At 45.7% G+C, this 17749-nt stretch overlaps 1 protein-coding gene across 1 annotated transcript in view; it reads left to right on the top strand.

Annotated features, from left to right (window-relative positions):
* Window positions 1-2509: 2509 nt before the first annotated feature.
* IGSF22 (immunoglobulin superfamily member 22) overlaps window positions 2510-17749 on the top strand; it is a 197232-nt gene continuing 181992 nt past the window's right edge. Inside the window, exon 1 of the mRNA XM_039533179.1 lies at window positions 2510-2590. The gene's annotated coding sequence lies outside the window, so the exon portion shown is untranslated. The remainder of the gene's footprint in view (window positions 2591-17749) is intronic.

Genomic DNA, 17749 nt, shown 5'->3' with positions numbered 1-17749 from the left:
ATTGACATGTTGTGAGGTCACTTCGTAATATATGAATGGCATTCAGCACCATGCATGGCAGATGTTGTGCACAGCTTTGTGGGATTTGATGCCGTTCCTGCTCTCTGGCAAGAAATTGTCAAGTTGGAGAAGAATGTTGGCTTCGAGGAGGTAGAGAAGAAAGATGTAGAGGAGTTGTTGGAATCTCACACTGAGCAACTGACAAATGAGGACCTGATTGAGCTGGACCAACAACGGATATCCGAAGAAAGCAAGAATGACGACAACAATGTGGGGCAGGAATCCAGGAGTCCGACGACAAAGAATCTCTCCCGTGTCTTTGGATTGCTGTATGAGATGATGGAACTCATACAGACCACTGATCCTTTTCGTGAACAGTCTGCCAAAGTCTCCAGGGCTCTCAATGATGCAGTGACTTGCTACAGAGAGATCTATCATTCAAAGATTCATGCAGGAGAGCAGATGTCGATAAAATATTTTTTTAGGACTTCTGCAACTGAAAAGCCAGCTACGGAAAGCCAGCCCAAGAAAACCCAGCCGCAACCCTACCTAAGGTACTGTATGCCTAATTGACACTGTTTTGTATTATTTATTAAAATGTTCTGTGTTTGAATGGTGTTTGTAGGGTTCTACCTTATTTTATTCAATGTTTTATGTGTAAAATTTGTACTGTATAACCTGTCATTGTAAAAAGGCACACTGTTTAGGTGAAAAGAGCATTGTCATAGGCAAGTGTGGCAACATTGTGAACTCATCCCCCCCCCCCCCATTCCATTATTTCTTATGGGGGGAAATTCCCTGGTATCCATCGTTCCGGTATCTGTGGCCCTTTTCAAGAACGTAACCCTGACATATACTAGGGACCCTCTGTAAATCTCAAAGATGGAGAAAGAACCCCATCCTCATGGCCTATGCTATAACGTCTAGATAAAACTTCCGGATCAGATATTATGGGCCAGATCCTCAGCTGGTATTAAATGATGTAGCTCCATTGAAGCTAAGCAGATTTACATCAGACGAGGATCTGGTCCTGGGTGTTTATCTTAGACTTGGATCCTGCAATAGATACTGCACTGGTGGGCAGCTGTACTATGCAGAACCTCATAGACTTCAGTAAGGCTCACAAAATAGCACTCCACTATTTCATTTGTTTGCAGAACAGGGGCCTTAATGTGTAACGTTTGTTTCTGTTTGTGTACCTGTAATCTTTTTGTCCACAGTGTATGTGTAACTGCTGTCTAATATTTGTGAATATGTCTGTCTCCCTCTGTGTTTGTATCTTTCTCTCTCTCTCTGCTAGTAATGTATGCATGTCTCTCTTTGTGTGAGTGTGTGTAATTTACATCAGGTATCTTTATATTATCTACATTTGTCTGTCTGTGTGTGTAACATGTCTGCGTTGTGTGTTATGTACGCATTTGTCTACGTGTATGTGCCCGCCTGTGTATGTGCTGAACCAGGACACACTACTGCAGTAGAGGCTGTTGCTGCTGGAAAGGGGGAGCTCCAGATGCTCTGGCTCCCTAGGGGGCTGGAGTCTTTTTCTCTCTGGCCGCCCCTTGCTCCTGGGCGCTCCTGCAGCTTGAATATTTCATTCATGCTTTCTCCTTCGCCATCTCTCTCTCCGATTCAGGGAAAACGTGTGTGGGCGGCCTTTGAAAGGCTCCCTGTCAATCAAGGCGGTGAGCTGAAAAGAAAGAGAGCGAGAGGGATGGGGGGAGAACAGCTTTAATGGGGGTGGTGGGCGGCTGTTGTTGCTGCTGCCGCCAGCCTTGCAGCTCTTCCCAGGGGCATCTGCATAGACAGGGGGAGTGATTCCTGCACCACAAACCTGCTCTGGGGGGGGGGAGGGCACCACCCCACATTCATCACCTGCTGCGAAACCACCTCAAACAAGGAAGGGGGAAAACTTCCTTTTAGCGGGTGCTCTGGCTAGCTAACCCCCAGGCCCCTGGCTGGCTGTCATTGTCCTCCATAGGGGAAGGTAGCTTTGCAGCATGCAGGGTGGGTTGGAGAGCTTTGCACGGTGTGCTGGGGCTTTGCAGGCTGTCGAGGGGCTTGGGGCGCCCTGGGTAGTGGGGTGGAGCTCTGCAGAGTCAGCACTGGGGTGCTTTGCAGTAGGTAGAGGGGCTGCAGTGTGTAGGGAGGCTTCCCAGTGTTGAAAGGGCTTCTGATTGTGTAGGGGGCCGGGGTTTTTTTGCAGCATGTAGTGGGGTTATGGAGCCTTATCCTGTGGCGGGGGGGGTGCTTGGTACTTTGTAGTGGGGTGGGGCTATACAGTGGGGCTTTAAAATGTGGAGTGTGGGTGCGTGGGTGCCTTGAAGCGTCTAATGGGCTGGGGAAGTTTTGCATTGGGGGGATGGGGTCGGGGGGGGACGAGTCAGCGTTTGGGGGCTGTGCAGGCTCGGGGGTTGCAATGGGGGGTGGAGCTCCGCCGTGTTAGGGGGACTGGCCGCGCGCGGCAGGGTGGGGGGCTTCGCCGCCTGCATGGAGCCGGGGAGGACGGGAGGAGGGGGCTGTGCGGTGTGCAGGACACACACATGCCCTCACGTCGCCTTCCTCTGCCTGCTGGGCTGCGCTCTCCTGCAGCGTGAGTGAGGGGGGCTCTTTCTTTGTGCGCCCTGCGTACCTGAGCGGGGCGGGCGGGAGGGATGGAGCCAGGTGGGGGGCGGCAGGAGGGGGCTGGGGGGCAGCATGCATAGCCGCGGCAGCGCTGCGGGGAGCTCTGGAGCAAGGCTGGGGAAAGGCGGCGTGGGGCTGGGGGGGGAGAGGCAAGAGGAGGCTGGTTGTGCAGCGCGGCGGTGGCGGCTCCCAGGAGCGACGGGACCAGCTTGCGCTCGATGGTTAGAGCGAGGGGCAGGATCGTGCTGCACGGGTTGGTTCGGTTCGTGCGCGTTGGTCCGGGGTGTGTGTGTGTGTGGCCGCCCAGCTCCCCTGCATGCCTTTCCCCCCGCCGCGTCCCGGTTCCTGCTGGCTGCTCCTGCTGCTGCACGGGGAGCGATGCACCAGCAGCCTCGGCTCCAGGGAGGGCTAGGAACCTGGAGTGGGGGTGCGTTTGCTTCATCTTGGAGGGTGAACAGCCGCTAAATAAATGAACCCTGTTGTGGGGGGGGGGGGGAGAGAAACCCGGGGATGCAGGGCAGTTGCTCCGATTTCCATGCTTCTGGCTGTAAATCTGCAAGCAGCATTAAAGGCGGCCGTATAGATTCCGAGTGATCGATAAGACCCATTTTCTCCATCTCTGTTTACATCCTCTAGGCACGAATACCTAGGGGAGTCCGGTCTCCCCCCCCCCCGACCTTTCCAGCTGCGAGCAGGAGCTAGGGTATTGTTGCGATGTGCTGAGGGGGGTGGTGGTGGGGAGTATTTTCAATAGAAAAATCAAAAGCAATGCGTTAAAAATACAAAACAAACCCAGGCTAATCTAGTTGTTTAACGGATCTTGCTGGTTGAACAAAATGCAGCTGGCAGGACCCAGGGTTTGGGGGAAATTGGTTTCGAATCACATACGGGGTGGTTAACCTGATAACTACTCACTGCAGTAAAATATTAACAATAGCAACAGCTTTGCGATGCTTTCCTGGAATAATGCTGCCTTTCGAGCTGATGTGACAGCCAACGCCATGGTAGACTATCACTTTCTACTAGATGGCAGTGCTGAGAGCAGGATAGTTAATGTAGGTTGGGGTCTCAAACTCAGTTTACCTTAGGGCCAGTGCCAGTCCTCAGATCCTCCCAGTGGGCCAATGTCACTCATGCTCCCAGAAAACGCCCCCCCCAAAACTCCACCCCACACCTGCCTAAGGCTCCAGGATGGAGTTTGGGTGAAGGAGGAGGTCTGGAGTAGGGGATTGGGGTGCAGGCTCTGGGAGGGAGTTTGGGTGGGGGAGGGGGTCAGGTGCAGGCTCTGGGATGGAGTTTGGGAGCTGAGTGTGGGGGGGGGATGGGGTGCAGGCTCTGGGAGGGAGTTTGGGGGCAGGAGGGGGTATGTGGGATGGGGGCTGCGGTGCTTACCTGGGGCTTCAAGGCGGGGTGGGCTGGGGGGCCTCCGAGCGCTTCTGCCCCCAGGCGCCCCCCCACCTGCAGTGTCCCATTGGCCGCAGGGGTGCTCAGGGCGGGGGTGGGGGCAGTGCATGGAGGCACAGCCCTGCCCCGCCCCTGGGCAACAGGGAGGAGCTGGCAGCCACTGGAGCAAGCAGGCAGACGCCACTTAGCTCTGCTGCGATGCTGGGGCCCCTGAGGGGGGAGCACCTGGGCCCCGGCAGGTGGGGCCAAGGGAGAGATCTGGTCCCAAAACTGCTGGAGCCCCGCGGGCCACATTGGGGAGGCTCGCGGGCCGCAGATGGCCCATGGACCAGGAGTTTGAGACCCCTGATGTAGGTAATGAAGTCCTGGGAAGCTGGGGACTTTTGTGCAGCTGCAGGTCTGTGAGGTGGTTTGTTTGGAAGGGTTTTGGTGGCACAGAGCAGAGGGTGGAACAAAACAATGACGGTGTGTAGCCAGTTTGTTGGCTTGTTTACAGTTAAACAGTTATTAAAACTCTGATTTTTCATATGGTTATCTTAGAATATATATCTCCTCTTTCTGTGGAGGGGTAATTCTTACATTGCATTTGGGAAAGAAGAACAACTCAATATTTTAGGGCTCTGGCATTACACGATTATTACTACATTAAATTCCTTACATTGATTTGAGTAGAGCGATTCTGATTGACAGCAGCTGAGGATCTAGGCCCTTTGCATGTGTTAGATTAATAAACGATAGATTTCAAAGAAGTGTGTGAGCAATACCTTCTCTTTGTTTCATGATAGCCATGTGTAGTGGGACAGCATTTGTTGGTGTGAGCTCTGCATTCAGATCAAACAGTTTGAGAAAATATTTCTTCCGTGAATCATACATTAACGGTTACATTCAGATCTCTAATACCCACAGAAGTATCATAGACTAAAGCAGGAATTGTGCATATATAACTTAAGGCAGAATTTTGTCCTTTGTTATAATATTTGAATAAAAAAATTAACTTTTCCTACACTTGTTTTCTGATGTCCCATTATGAACGCAGAGATGATCATAGAGTGCAGCACTTTTAAATATATTTGTATCAGAACACTGGGATTAAAAGGTTTATACACCTCTACCCCAATATAACGCTGTCCTCGGGAGCCAAAAAATCTACTGCGTTATATTGAGCTTGCTTTGATCTGCCAGAGTGTGCAGCCCCACCCCCCTGGAGCGCTGCTTTACCAAATTTATAGCTGAATTCATGTTATGTTGGGGTAGAGATGTAGTTAGAGTCACTTCCACTTATGCTTCAGGGGTCTGATTGTGCTCTAATTGCAATCAGTGGGCATTTGCCATTGACTTACTTGGGGGCCACATTGGAACCCACAACCCTGATGCTCCAAACACATATGCACCTGATGAGTGCTACTCATGTCAGTAAGTCTAAACATATAAGCAAAGTCAAGCATTAGGACCCCAAGTGTGCAACTTTGTTTTGCTAAAATGAAATACAAGTCATCTTTTTCAGTACTGATCTTTTGTTGATATCCACTGTCCAGGCTGAATAAAGCATTACTGCCAGTAATTTAGGGTCTAAACTTTTAAAGAGTGTTCATTCCTTTGTTACAATGCGTTCTGCAAGCTAGATGTCATTCGGGTGAAGCAAGAAAGTGTATTAGCCTTTAAACAGCTGCCACACACATTCATGGATACACTATTAGTCTAAAATGAAACATATATATTCTCCATCTAATTAAAATAAAGCCATATCCTTCGCTAAAATGTCACTGGTGCACTTTATTCTACTTTCTTTGAGCCCAATCCCTTATATTTCCATAAGACAAGGGCTACTTTGTTGGACAGAATTTAAAAAAAAATACAAAGAAATAAAAGAAAGCCAGTCTTCATGTTTCTTAACTTTGCAAAGTGCCAGAGCTCGGTTGCTTGCCAAAAGGAGGGTTAAGTGCTAGCTATGGAAGACGCCTGTGGAGGGTTTGTACAACCCCTGCATGCTCTCCTCCATGTATCATCTGCTCCTGCAGTAGTGTTGCTGTGACTATATACATGTGTTTTAAGTAGCATCTAAAGGCCCTTAGGGAGAGCTGTATCCCATTGTGCAGGGCACTGTACAGGCACATGTTAAGAGAGAGCCCTAAATAATTTACAACCTACACAGACAGGACACAGGAAGTATGTTTATCCTCATTTTTACAAATGGGGTCTGAGGCGAAGAGAGGGGTGATTTGCGTGAGGTCCCATAAAAAATTCTGGGTGGTGTCAGCAATTCTACGCCTGAATCAGAGTCCAGTGCCTCAGCCACAAGATCAACCTTCCTCCCTGTTGATTTCTTGTCATGCCCAAGAAGGGGCAGTGCAGGTGATATTTTGAAGTTCAGCACACAGATCCAAGTAGCTGCATCTTGTACACCAGGCAGAAATTGTCCTCAGACAATGTGCATGTTGGCAAAGCACCAGTACAGCCACTGATACAAGTAAATACAACTGGTGGCCTCAATAGATCTATTAGAAATACCTTAGCTAGGTACATACTGCTATGTTACAATTGGCAGAAAATATACTGGCTCATTGATTACATGCAGCAGTCCAACAGTCCATAAGCTTCTTTCTCATATCCACTTCAGCAGCAATGTGCTGCTTTTACACCTAAGTCCTAGAGCTATGCATGACAAGAAAGAAGAGAATGGTGGTTATGTGTATGTGTCACTTGACTGTATGCCTCCAAGTTCCTGTGCCATAGCTTTGTAGTGTATAGGAGCTGTTTTTCCAGACTGGGAGCTGCAGTAAGTTCTCAGGATAACTTGCACTGCTGTGCAGCTGTTTCACCAGTAGGGAATAGGGCGTAGTTGCTCTGGGGCTTGGCCCAGTTCCTTTCAACACCTGATATGACAACTCTTTCTTCTCCATGGTGTGGAGCAGCTTGAGGATGTGTAAATGACAATGAATTGCAGTATGCCGTGTGCATGTGAGTCGTCCCATCCCTAGGGATCTGCAGCATATTCCTCTGCAAAATCATGTACCAAGAGGGGCCCTTAATAATTAACTTGAATTAATCTCTTGAACTCATTTAAGTCATTCAGTTTTATTTGAAAATGCTTGTTTACTGCATATGCCTTATCTCAGTCTTGACATGTAAGAGACATTTATTTTTAATTTCATGTTTCTCTCTCTCAAACTGTTATTTGTGAAATCAATTGTTCCTGAACTAGAGTTAATTAATCTTATCAATTGAGAATAGAATTCCATATCATAATATAGTGCACTTTCCAGGCAGATCCTGCACTGTGAAGAGCTACACATACTGGAGGCTTACAATCATGAGTAAGAAACCTCCTACCCGTGATTTTGATTTATAACATCTCAAGGGATCAAAATAAATGTATTCCCTTCAGTCTTTGTTTATTAAATAGCATGTACAATGAGCAAAATTGGCTCTGAAAATGCAGGCCTTAATCCTCCACTACTCTCTTCTGCATTGCTGGGGAGGTGCAAAGCAGTCATAAAGCTGAGTTAAAACTACTCGCGCAGGCTTCTCTTTGAGTAAGGGGATTCTCGGGATGCTTTAGAGCTGTCATAGTGACTCCAAGACACACTCCCAGGCTGAGGCAACTTGAAACTGAGGTGAGTGGCACAGGTTCGGTGCATCTGCACAGGGGCTCGTAGGCATCACAGAGTTGTAGCTACAACCGTTCAAACATTTCTACTATAAGCAGACCTCAGTGCAACACCTTACAGGATTTGCAAGCCTTCAAATTAAGAATAAAAACAGTGGGTTTTTTGCTAGTTTGTCTCTGGCAAAGTTACTGAAATATTCACTGTGTAGATTGCTAGTTTGTGCACTCTTTCCTTACAATGTCCGTTCTTCAACTGTTTAAGAATTCTGCAGTAGATTTAGTTTTGTTTTACTCAGCGGAATTAAGACAACAACTCAGTAAGTCTAAGATCATATTGAATGGAATAGTAGACTCAAAAAGAAGCAACATATGGGCCATCTGAATGCAGAGTTACTTGCTATTTTCAGGGCCTGATCCAAAGCCTGTAGAAGTCACTGGAAAAAAAAATCCTCTCCTTGGCTAAAATAGAAACTTCTGTTCCAAAGTAAGTGTCCACACAGAGACTTGCACCAAACTAACTACATTGGTTTTAGAAAGCCAGTTTAATTTAGTTAAATCATTGCAAGATTTGTGTTACACTAGTTCACAGAATTCAAGAACTGGTCTAATTGGCCTAAAGGGCAGATTGCAATTCCTGACAAATTTAATTCTCATTTACACTAAGGCCCCTTTCTGTCCAAAGGGGGCTTAATGTAAATGAGAATAAAACTGATACAGATGTGGGGCTTTAGCTGTGCAACTTCTTTTAGGATTAAGATGAGCAGTATTACTCTTACTGTAGACAATAAAAGGTGCAATGCTCCCAATTGACATTCAACAAGCTTTTTAAGCAATAAGACACAACAGGCAGTGCATTTTTGGATGATTATAGCATACGTCCATTGGTATTTGTAAGGCACAAGGCTGAAGGTCAAGGAGCTTTAATCACCTGGGAAGTGCTATAATTGCCTTGAAATGCAGTGTCTGGGATGGCTTGCTTCCATTATAAAATGGAATTTAGACATTTATGCAAAAATGGGTAAAGAAAAGAGAAATGCGAATTTACTGTGTATCTAGACCTGGAGGTGAATGACATTGACAAACTGTCCGAAATTCCATTGTGTGTCAAAACTTAGAGGTTTCCTAATCATTTGATCATGGAGAAAGTCAAGCCTTGTCTATACTAGGGACACGTGATAAGTTATACTAGTTAGAAATGTAAAGAAAAGGGGGAAAAATCAATTTTTCTTCATTATAACAAATGCTTGTTCCTGCCACTCTCCCCATTTGTACTGTCTTTTAAAGGGAGAAACCACTACTTTAAAGTTATGTTCAGGTTGGAGGAGGGTGAGTGTTGCTTTTTGCTGGTAGCTTAGCTCCTTTTAGTCTGAATCTCTCTCTTCTTAAGACAAATGTACACAGAGAAAAGAGAAAAGGATGGCAAGAGACAGGAAGATACAACTTCTGTCTGAGGCTTTAGGTGCATTGGAAGACAGGCACAGCATGGGACTCAATTAGCCACTCGTGGACTTCGGCTTCATTCCCCTGGCTGTGGAAAGTGTTTGGCTAAGTTGCTCTGATTTTCCTCTAGCCAGTCTGTTGGAGGCAAGTATTGAGGCCAAGGTGCTCAGCATTGCTTTTGACTTGCCAAACTGGTCACAGCAAGCTGTTACAAGGCTATATTTGTCCTGGTTTGCTGCACTGGACTTTTATTCATCTTGAAAACTCGGGTCTGTTGCTGTATCAGTTTTGTATCTTCAGCATAAGTGGAAAGATGTCCATAAGTGTGAAAGATGTCCAAACAAATCACAGCCCACCCCACTCTTTTTGTCCCACTCTGTTCTTTCTTTCAACAACCCATTTGACGTAAGATTGTATATAGTTTAAAATGACCTTCCTTCCACCTACTTTGGATGATTTGAAATGTTAACCAATAGTAGGGTTTAGAAAAACAATAAAACAAAACCAATCAAACAACAAAAGGAAATTAAAAACCCCAGTGCAACTCTTAATGTCAGTAGGCTAAAATTTGCCCTGGTTTATACTCCAGTGCCACCACTTGGCTTAATGGATCCAGGTGTGTGCATCTGAATGTTTGGAGATACTGGTTCACTGGAGATAATTGAGGCTTGGATTAAGGGGGCACAGTTGAAATGAATTAGTTAGATTAATGTAGTATATAGAAGAGGGTGCAAGAACTCCCCTTGCCAGGCCTGACCCTCACAGCATAACTTCCACTTAAAGTCAACGTAGTGGTTTCCTGTTTTATTTAGCCTCTCATCCTACTATGTAGGCTCTCTTTACTTCTCCTTTGTATTCTGCTTAGCTTCGCTCACACTCTGCCACTGCTTTTTGTTTGTGGCTGTGATGTGGGAGTCAAACTTGTCCCTTACTTAACCTGTGGTACACTCAGGGTACGTCTACACTACGGGACTATTCCGAATTTGCATAAACCGGTTTTGTAAAACAGATTTTATAAAATCGATTGCGCGCGGCCACACTAAGCACATTAATTCGGTGGTGTGCGTCCGCGGTCCAAGGCTAGCGTCGGCTTCTGGAGCGTTGCACTGTGGGTAGCTATTCCCTAGCTATCCCATAGTTCCTGCAGCCTCCCCCGCCGCCCCTTGGAACTTCCGGGTTGAGATCCCAGTGCCTGATGGGGCAAAAATCATTGTCGCGGGTGGTTCTGGGTAAATGTCGTTAGTCACTCCTTCCTCTGGGAAAGCAACGGCAGACAAGCATTTCGCGCCTTTTTCCCCTGGATTGCCCTGGCAGATGCCATAGCATGGCAATCATGGAGCTTGTTTTGCCTTTTGTGACTCTCACCGTATGTGTACTAGATGCCGCTCACAGAGGCAATTCAGCAGCGCTACCCAGAAGCATGCTTTTGCTTTTGCATGACAGCAGAGATGGTTACCAGCCATATTGCACCATCCAAACCCTTCCATAAATTGGAACTAAGATGATCATGGCTACCAGTCCTTTTGTACCATTTGCTGCTGTCATAAGTGCCCCTGGCTGCTCTTAGCCAGGGGCGCAAAAGCCAAAATTGGGAATGACTCCCTGAGTCAATCCCTCCTTTTTGGTATCTAAAAATAGAATCAGTCCTGCCTAGAATATAGGCAAGTGTACTAGATAACCACTGTATCATAGAACCAGAGAGCACAGCTGCTCTGTGTCAGATCCTGCAGAAATTATTATCTGTATGCTATTCACAGGGGGTGCTCCTGTAACAATACCACCTGTTCATTCCGTTCTTACCCCAGCCTTCCTGGGCTACCATACCATTGTCCCCCCACTTGTGTGATGAAGTAATAAAGAATGCAGGAATAAGACATGGTGACTTGTTAGTGAGAAATGAGTGGAAGGCAGCCTCCAGCTGCTATGATAGTCCAGACAGGACATTAAGCAGTGTGTAGGAGAGAAGCCCAGCATCCCTCTGCTAGTCCAGGGGCAACTGAATCTTTTCTTTACACATGAAGGGTGGGGGCTGATGGAGCTCAGCCCCCTGTTGCTATGATGACGATGGTTACCAGCCATATTGCACCATCCACCACCAGAAAAAATTAGGGCCAGGCGCCCTTGATCGACCTGACGGATGCTAGTCAGCATGGTTACTGCCCCATGTGCCAATAGGCTGATGACGAGGACGGTTACCAGTCCTTTTGTACCATCAGCCACCCATGGCAGGGGTGTGTGTGATGATGTTGGTGTTGACGGCTGCAGCATCGTGTCTATCTGCAGCATTCAGTAAAGATAGGGTGACATGTAAAAGAGTCAGAGGATTGTTTTCCCTTTCACTTCTGGGGGTGTGTGTGGGGGGTGAGTAGATTGCCAAGCTATGCCCTGACCCACCGCGGACACTGTGTTTGACCCTAGAAGCATTTGGAGCTCAACCAAGAATGCAAATACTTTTCGGAGGCTGCAGGAACTGTGGGATAGCTTCAGTCCTCCAGTCGATGAGCGTCCATTTGATTCTTTGGCTTTCCGTTACGCTTGTCACGCTGCAGTGCGCTGAGTCCCTGCTATGGCATCTGTCTGGAGATTTTTAAAAAAGGATTCTGAATTTCATCTTCTGTAACGGAGCGCTGATAGAACGGATTTGCCTGCCCTTACAGCGATCACATCCGCATGGTCCGTGCTGGAGCTCTTTTTTTATTTTGATTTCAGACTGCATCGCCACCCGTGCTGATCGGAGCTCCACGCTGGGCAAACAGGAAATATTCAAAAGTTCGCGGGGCTTTTCCTGTCTACCTGACCACTGCATCCGAGTTCAGATTGCGGTCCAGAGCGGTCACTGGTGCACTGTGGGATAGCTCCCGGAGGCCAATGCCGTCGATCAGCGTCCACACTAACCCTAATCCGATATGTTAATACCGATACTAGCGTTACTCCTCTCGTTAGGGAGGAGTACAGAAACCGGTTTAAAGAGCCATTAAAATCGATATAAGGTGCCTCCTAGTGTGGACGGTTGTGGCGTTAAATCAGTTTTACGCTCCTAAAACCGGTTTAAACGCCTAGTGTAGACCAGGCTTCAGTATAAGTCGTCATTTTGTTGCTGGAATTTGATTTTAGGTTTGAAGTGTTTCCATTTTACAAGATATTTGAAATCCCTTACAGCAAGGTACATGCAGGTGGAAGCATAGGTGCTCGTGGTGCTGCTGCATTCCCTGGCTTGTTTCCATCATATACAGGATTTACAGTTTAGTTCAATGGCCCTCAGCACCCCCACTATACAAATTGTTCCAGCATCCCCGAGTGGAAGTCAAACAAACCAGTAACTGACTCTTCCTCTAGGCCTATTTCAGTGGGACACGACATGAGGAAGGTACCAGACTAGTTGCCCTCATCAAGCCCCAATTTGCATTAAGCAACAGTTTTGTTTGTTTTAAATGTGTTGATTCAAAATCAAATAAGGATAGCAACGTGAAAAAGGGTCCGTTTTCCTTGACAATTTGTGCATGTGTAATCTGCTGTCTTTCAGAAGTTTGGTAATCTGTTTTTTGCCATGCAAACTGCAGGATTTTGGGGGCAGGGACTGTCTTTATTATATGTATGTAAAAGGCTTGCCACATTGGGGCCCTGATCCTGAGCTGAGGCCTGTACATGCCACTGCATTACAAATACATAATAATGTCTAGAAGAGGTAACAGTATTGTGAGTCACTGAGAAAGTACCGTGCAGTCTCACCCACTGCAGAGTACTCATTGGGTTAGAATAGTTCAGTACTTGTTTTTTGCAGCACATTTGTCCCAGTTCAGACTTACGTTCCCATAATGATATGCAGGATGCAGCCAAATCCTGTCCCTGTGATTTTGAGTAACTCTTATAAGACCTGATATAGCAGTAATTTGCCCATTACATTTAATATTCTAAATGGAGTGAATTCTGGCATTAACACATTTGTTTTTTGTATTCATCTTAGGTTAATTTACTTCTGATAGAAGGATCATTGCTAGCCTGATCTCAGACATTTCTAGTGTACCCATCACTATAGCATTTAGATAGTATGTATACACCCTTATTTATCCTCACCAAAAAATTTACACAGACACAGATATATACATTACCAGGAACTCCTGGTTCTGAAACAGGCTCACCCTAAGGGCATGAACAACACTCTTGCAATATGGATTGATTCTGATCTGTTGCACAGCAGAAGACAACCAGCACTTTCAGAATAGCCAAGTTAGTCATTGCACTGTAACAAAACTCAAGGCATTTTTCCAAAGGCAAGTGAGAATGTGCTTTGGGGCTAGCACAGCACATGGGGCTGGTACCCCTAGAACATAGTGGAAGTGCACATCCTTTTTATGGTCTAATACTCATGCAAACGCTGTACTCTGACATACCACAGGATCTGTGATTTGTTTTGAAAGCTACTATTAAAACTACTAGTGGGTGATGTGAAGTGCATATAATGCATCTTCAGAACACATTACCGTTTACAGACACCCTCTTTAGGTCTAACTGCCGTACATGGCCTTGCCCTGGAATTGTGCTGGTATCACTGGTATATACAGCCAGTATGCTATTTAAACAAGGTGATGCAGTCTGTAGTCCCTTTTGATACTCTGGTACACCACACTGGTACAGACCAGTCTAAATCTCATTGCCTATTACCACCGCTCAAGTGTGTCCTTTATATGTCATTAGATTTACACTAGCACTCTCAGTTTGGCCCATGGACTTCTAATAGATCAACTTTCACTGAAAGCACTAAACAGCATTCACAACTCGGATGACAACAAGTCAGCAGTTTGGTGCAAGCTAAGACCATTTAAGGAATGGATAGAAGATAATTTCCCTAAAGTCCCAGAGCCTGGTGCTGCAAGCATAAGATGCTACTATAGCATTGTCTGAAATAGTAAGTCTTAGAATAACAACAAGATGTCCTCATATTTCCACAAGTAAAGGTATTAGATTTGAGGAAAAAAATTGATATTAGGCCAGATGCAGCTCTTACCACCTGTGCAATGCCATTGGGCTAAATTCCAGCCAGTTACACTAGCGTTAATACAGAGTAACTAAGTCAGCTTTGGTGGGCCAGATTCTGATCTTATTTATACTGATGCAGTTAGACAAACTGCCTTAAAAAAATTCTAGGTTTACACTGGTTTGCCTAAGATCAGAATCTGGACCACTATTTTAAACATGTATTACATCTTAGGAAAAATAGTAAAAAAGCAAGCTAAGATACATGGATTTTTAAGGTTAACAATATAACAGGGGTTTGTTTCACCAGGGCAAAGAAATTCCCTTTACAAAAAGTGAAACTTCAGGTGCAACAGATGTGTGTTGGGGCACGGGGTGGAATTGCAATTTCCCATAGTTACTAAACTGCCCATATCATGAAGAAACTATGTCAACTGTCACCCTGATCCTGCAGGCTGCTCCATGTGGATGATCGCTACACAGTCAGATGTTAATATCAGTGGGGCTCTTTGCAGGCACCGGGAGCATTTTGCAAGATTGGGGGCCTATGACAACTGAAAAAGAAAACAGCTTACTGCAGGTTGTAACTCATGTTAAATATAGAGTACAAAAATAACACCACACATGGCAGATTGCTAAGTGTTAAAGGAAAAAAATCAATGTTAAATACTTTCCACTGAACGTTCAACGTAGGTAGTGGGTTTAGAGTCAACCATTTTTAAAAGTGCAAGAATTACATCTCGGGCTTCCATTTCCTTTCACCTTCATCTTAGGGTTTATACACTAGACTCAACCATGAGATGTGAATGCAGAAAAAAACTTTACAAAGCATGTTTCGATTTGTAAGTCAGCAAAGACCAAAATCCTCCCATTCTAGTCATAATTGCCTATTACCCCAAGAGAGGCAGAAAGACAGATATATCTTGCTGGGAAACTTAGGCCTTGTCTACACAGGAATATTTACCAGCAAAACTATACCAGTATAATTATAATAATACAACTCCCTGTGGTGACACTGAGTTACTGTGGTATATATTGTTATAGCAGTAAATTTCCTTGCTTAGACAAGCCCATAAATAGAATCTCCTCCTCAGATGGGGCAGTCATGTTTAAACCGAGAGAAGAACTGCAGGAGAGTCCAGCAGTAATACCAAATACCAGTAGTATGAGAAAAAGGACCACCAAGACACAAATATCTTGTAAGAGGCATGTACATTGTACTTTGTTAAACAAGATACAAGAAATTTGGGGACCAAATCTCCACTGCTTTGTATGATGTATATTCATTTAACCATTTTGCACAACTGTAAAATACTCTCCAGTCAGAATGGTTGCAGTTTGCACAGATATGAATACACCTTGTGTTGTCAATGCAGTGGAGAAGCAGGCCCATAATATTTGCACATCCCTAGTGTGTAAAATTGAAATCAGCAGACTTAGAGCAAGGTAACATCAGAACCAGGCTTCATGTTTTGCATTTCCTTTTTCTAGATGCCAACCCCTTTATTCAACTTCAGGGGATCAAAATCAGAAGTGATGTGAATGGTAGTGTAAGTTACATGTCACTAAGGGTTAGAGATTCATCCTGCAAATGGATGTGTGAACTGCAAGATGTTCTGCCGGGTGCAGAATCTAGCCTTAAGTCAGCATGAATGTAAATTTGTTTTTAAATAAATGTTGAACGAGTAGAAGTGAGGGGCATGCAGAGGGATGTTGCAGGAGAAGCCACCAATGGGAGGCTGAAAGGAGATGTGGACTAATAGGGAATTTTTAAATAGAGCTGTTTAAAGATTAGAAAGTGATTTGCAGCTTTTGGCAAAGTCAAAAAGCATTTTTGTCCTATTCTTTAATAACTGTCCAGTATTTCTATTTGTTGCAGAATTCTTTTAAACAATTCTTTTTTTTTAATGAAGTATTCGACTCCCCTTTACATTTCATAAATAAGAGTCCTAAAGTAAGATATATATATATATATATATATATATATATATATATATATATATATATATTTGGAAAATCCCACTATGTGACTATGCTGACCCATCAAAACACTCACAGGTGGGGGGCACAACAACCCAAAACACAAACGAAACCCTAAACTTTTAGCAGGGCAACCGACTGATTATTTTTTTTTATTACAAAAATAATGTTTTTTAAAGTTTGACAACTTTTTAAAAAGTTTAAAGGTTTAAACTGCCTGCCAACTGGCTGGCAGTTGGAGGCAGGTTTGAAAGCTCGAAGCCTCTGGTAATTGGCTGAGCCTTAATCAGTGGGCGGGGCATTCACTCAGGCCAGGCCAGGGCTTTATAAAGCCGCGCACAAGCGACCAGGGAGCTTTGCGAACAGGGGCTGCTAACAGGGAGTTTCGCAAGGGAGTTTAGAAGGGGAGTGGGAAGGGAGTGGGAACCCCTCGCCGGCCATAACCCCTTCCCTGTAGCCCCCCCTAAAATCCTTAAACCTATAAACCAAACTACTTTCTGTAAACCAGCCTTTCACTAACTAGGAGACAATGCAGGCAGAAGCCCAGCAGCAGAGTGGGGGCTATCCAGTTTATTGCACTGAGTGTAGCATGTATGATTACCTGCCCTGTGGGCGGGTTGCGTATGTGTGCAGTCGGTGCAAGGAGCTCCTGGCCCTCAGAGACCATGTACGGATTTTGGAGGCCAGGGTGGCAGAATTGGAGGAGCTGAGAGAGGCAGAGAGGTATGTTGATGAGGCCTTCCGGGACACTGTAGAATTGTCCCACCTCCGCTTAGACAGCACCTGTGCTGTTGAGGAGGAAGAAGGGCCCAGGGAAGTAGAGCAGTCAATGGGAGCAGAGGGAAACCTTCCCGTAGTTGGGACCCTCCTTCCAGATGGTGCTGGGGTTGCCTCTCGCACTGAGGTTGCCTCTCCGGGGGAGGGAACTCCCGTTTCTAGGAAAAGGCAGGTGTTAGTAATGGGAGATTCGATTATTAGAAATGTAGATAGCTGGGTCTGTGATGACCGGGAGAACCGTATGGTGACTTGCCTGCCTGGTGCGAAGGTTGCGGATCTCTCGAGGCATCTAGATAGACTTATGTGTAGTGCTGGGGAGGAGCCGGTGGTCGTGGTACATGTAGGTACCAATGACATAGGGAAGGGTAGGAGAGATGTCCTGGAAGCCAAATTTAGGCTGCTAGGGAAGAGACTGAAATCCAGGACCTCTATGGTGGCATTTTCAGAAATGCTCCCAGTTCCACGCGCAGGGCCAGGTAGGCAGGCAGAGCTTCAGAGTCTCAATGCGTGGATGAGACGATGGTGTAGAGAGGAGGGGTTCACGTTCATTAGGAACTGGGGAAACTTCTGGGATGGGAGGAGCCTATACAGGAGAGATGGGCTCCACCTAAATCAAAGTGGAACCAGACTGCTGGCGCTAAACATTAAAAAGGTTGTAGAGCAGTTTTTAAACTAGGTGATGGGGGAAAGCCGACTGCTGCAGAGAAGCGTGTGGATCGGACACAGACTTCTCTTAGGGGAGAGTCTGATGATAGAGAATCTCCAGGTTATAGTCAGGAGCAGAGGAATGAGAAATATAATGTAAGGGCCGGATCAGATGATGAACAGTCACATAAAAAAGAATCTGGCACATCAGAAAAAGGCAGGCTAATAAACAGGGACAAGTTTTTAAAGTGCTTGTACACAAATGCCAGAAGTCTAAATAATAAGATGGGTGAACTAGAG

This window comes from Mauremys reevesii, linkage group 4, assembly GCF_016161935.1.
Source record: "Mauremys reevesii isolate NIE-2019 linkage group 4, ASM1616193v1, whole genome shotgun sequence".
Taxonomy (NCBI): Eukaryota; Metazoa; Chordata; order Testudines; family Geoemydidae; genus Mauremys; species Mauremys reevesii.
The sequence above is the reverse complement of the archived record's forward strand: the minus strand, read 5'-3'. Positions and strand labels throughout refer to the sequence as shown.